The sequence below is a fragment of the Photinus pyralis genome, unplaced genomic scaffold (genome assembly GCF_008802855.1).
Source record: "Photinus pyralis isolate 1611_PpyrPB1 unplaced genomic scaffold, Ppyr1.3 Ppyr1.4_LG1, whole genome shotgun sequence".
NCBI classification, from domain to species: domain Eukaryota; kingdom Metazoa; phylum Arthropoda; class Insecta; order Coleoptera; family Lampyridae; genus Photinus; species Photinus pyralis.
In genome coordinates, this window is record NW_022170249.1 from 15,390,123 (window position 1) to 15,393,151 (window position 3,029).

At 32.1% G+C, this 3,029-nt stretch overlaps 1 long non-coding RNA gene across 1 annotated transcript; it reads right to left on the minus strand.

Moving 5' to 3' along the window:
• Positions 1-1,001: 1,001 nt before the first annotated feature.
• LOC116160318 lies at positions 1,002-1,646 on the minus strand. Its single transcript, XR_004143180.1, has 2 exons — positions 1,278-1,646; positions 1,002-1,222 (listed from the first exon to the last, which is right to left on the minus strand). It is a non-coding gene; the product is annotated as an uncharacterized LOC116160318 (long non-coding RNA).
• Between the last annotated feature and the right edge of the window lie 1,383 nt (positions 1,647-3,029).

Consider the following 3,029-nt stretch of genomic DNA (forward strand, 5'->3'; position numbering starts at 1 on the left):
TGAAATGACCTATAAAAGGACAAAATAGTTTATAAAGTATACGGTTTTACAGTTGCTTTGGAAATTAGGTCGATGTTGGATATTGTAGGAAATATAGTACAGATTAATCCTACGGATTTTTATTTTCGATATTTATCATATTTTTTGAAATAATTAGAGTCGTTGATAAAACGAATTTGAAGGATAACTGGAGTTCTATTTTCGCGATGAACATGGTTTTTGGCGATTTATAATCTGCTAATAAAGCACTTTAATCCTACGGATAGCAATTTTTTTCATCTTTTATAGAAAAGCGCCAAATTGGTAAAAAGATTTGTGTGACGTCACGAATTTTTCAGTGATTTAAATCGAAGTTAGGCATCTTAGATTGCACCTCATACCTTCCGGCGAAATTGACTGTTGCTTTTGTACCTCGCTAATTATATGGTAATTAGATGATTAAATATGCATTATGACACAAATAAAGGGGAAATTCCTTTAAATATACACCTTTTTACCATCTTGTCGAGTTTCTCGTGGCTTATACTTTCAGTGCGGGTATCTATAACTTTTTATTTTTTCCGCTGTTTTTTAATCCTACTGACCCCTCGTTCGCACGGCACATATGTACGGCAAAATGACCGAAACGTAATTTTGACCGAATGGAACGCAGTATAATCTGCTAACAAAGTCCACTATTCGTACGGATAGCTATTTTTTCATCTTTTATAGAAAAGGTCCAACTTTGAAAAAAGATTTGGGTGATTTAATCACTTTCGCAGTTCCTTTTATCAATAGCGGTTCCGCTTTAACACTTTTTAGACTTTCTATGAAAATTAAATTCATTTAAGCAGGTAAATAACAAATAGGTAATTTGGTCAATAATGATCATAGTAAATACCCAGCAACGAATTTATTGCGATAAATCTTTATTGAATATAAAACATTAGGGATACGTCTCACAACAACAGTGAAGGGACTCATAAGTATCAGGAAAAGATGATTTTAAAAAATAGACAAAGAAATGTTATACTTTTATATAAAATATACAAATATTTACAATAAGAAAAAATACTTTATTAAATAATTAATGCATAGTGTTGCACCTCCCCCTCAACTCATGTAAATTGTTCTCAGGTCTTGTCCTCTACTTCTTCGTGGATCTACCAATTCCGGGATTAGCGAGTTGTAATAAAAGTCAGACAACTTCTCCGCCATTTTGGTAGTCCAAAAAACGTCATCTCTACAAAAACAAATTAACATATCTTTTCACAGAAAAAATGCGAATTATTTATTACCTTTCGATTTGTTCCACATGTCCTCTGGTGTATACTATGAAGTAACAAATATTTCTATTTGTTATGTGCAGTTGCCCTTGTACTTGATAGTAATAGCTATGGGTTTTTTTCAAACACCATGTGTCACCTGGTTCCAATTTAATTAGGGTCATTATGTAAGGTTGAAAACTCTTCTTCCTTATAAATGTTTGTATGTTTCTTATGCCTGCCTAAACTGTTCATCCGATTGCGATGAAACTTTGGAAAATGGTTGAACGTATGCTTCCTAAGGTTTCACATATATTAAAATGCTTCCCAAATTCTCAACCAAACGGGAAAAACGGAATTTTTCTGGGAATGGGGTACGAGCGCGTGAAAAAGTGTTCGAAATTCTCACGGGACTACTGTAATACTAATTACTATACTAAATTTTATTTTGCATTTTTGGATATTAGGTACAATTAAATTATGTGAATAGTAAGTTAGAATGTTATTATTCTGACATTGCAAAATAAAAACCTAATACGTTATGCGGGACAGTATGTTTACTCTCGCGTTCCTGCGGCCGACATTCTATAGTAACGGATACCCCATTACGCAATCATAATTATCTATCGACCATATTTACTGTGTCCTATTTTTTAAATACGTTTATCTCTGAGATAACAGCGTGGAAACGAAAAGTTTGATTTTTTGACATGTGATCATATGTTACTACCCATGTAATTATAAATTTTAGATCTTTTTGCGTAGAATCCTGTGGCTTAATCAAATTTTTGGACCACCGTTTCTGAGATTTGACCCAAAATAGGTATCTTTTAAATGGAACGCCCTATATTTATAACATAATTTTTTTTTCATTCTTTATCCTGATTACAATTATGTATCAGCATTATTGACTGGTATAGTTTGCCTTAGTTACCATGGATATAATAAAAAAACCATAATCTCTATTTAATCTGCTATTTGTATTTCAAACAATAAAAACTTACGTTTTTAATCATTTTCATGGGTAAAATTGAAAAATTTATATAGGTTGTGATACATCAGTGTAATTAGGACAAAGAAAGCAAACAACTGATTTTATGAAACATACGGTGTTTACCAACTTCGGATCAAATCTCAGAGTGGTCCAAAACTTTTTTTTACTAGTCCACTAGATTCTACGTAAAAATATCAAAAACTGACAGTTATTATTACCTTTCTTCTATTTTGCATGGGTAGCAAGATAGGATAACATCACAAAACCTAAAACTTTCGCTTTCCTCCTGTATATCAACAAACGAAACTAGATTGCTTCGGTTTGTGGTGTCTCAATCTAAATTGGACACCGACCAAATTTTCATATACTTTATAATAATGAGGTACCTAACCATCGGCCTAATTTACAATCGCCGGTAATAATAGTGCACCATATGCAAAATATTGCTTTAGAGAAAAATATCCATACTTGAAAAACTCAAAATCCTTTGAATAAACACTAAACACGAAAATACGTAAACTAATAGTATTTTAATTACCATGCAATAAATAAACAAGATGAATTTATTAATATCAATAGAAAAGCTCATTAGGCAAGTGTTATTAGGCTCCTTGCATTTATAATTAAATCCATTGAAGGTTATAAATAAAGAGACATCAAATAGAATGGGACAAATTCAATCATCTCTTTCTACTTGTAACATGCTCTTTTGAAGAGGTTAGGCAACTTTACACACTCCGTTTAGCACAACAAATTTACTTCAGAGGCGCCTTAAGGAGAATGGTAGGTAC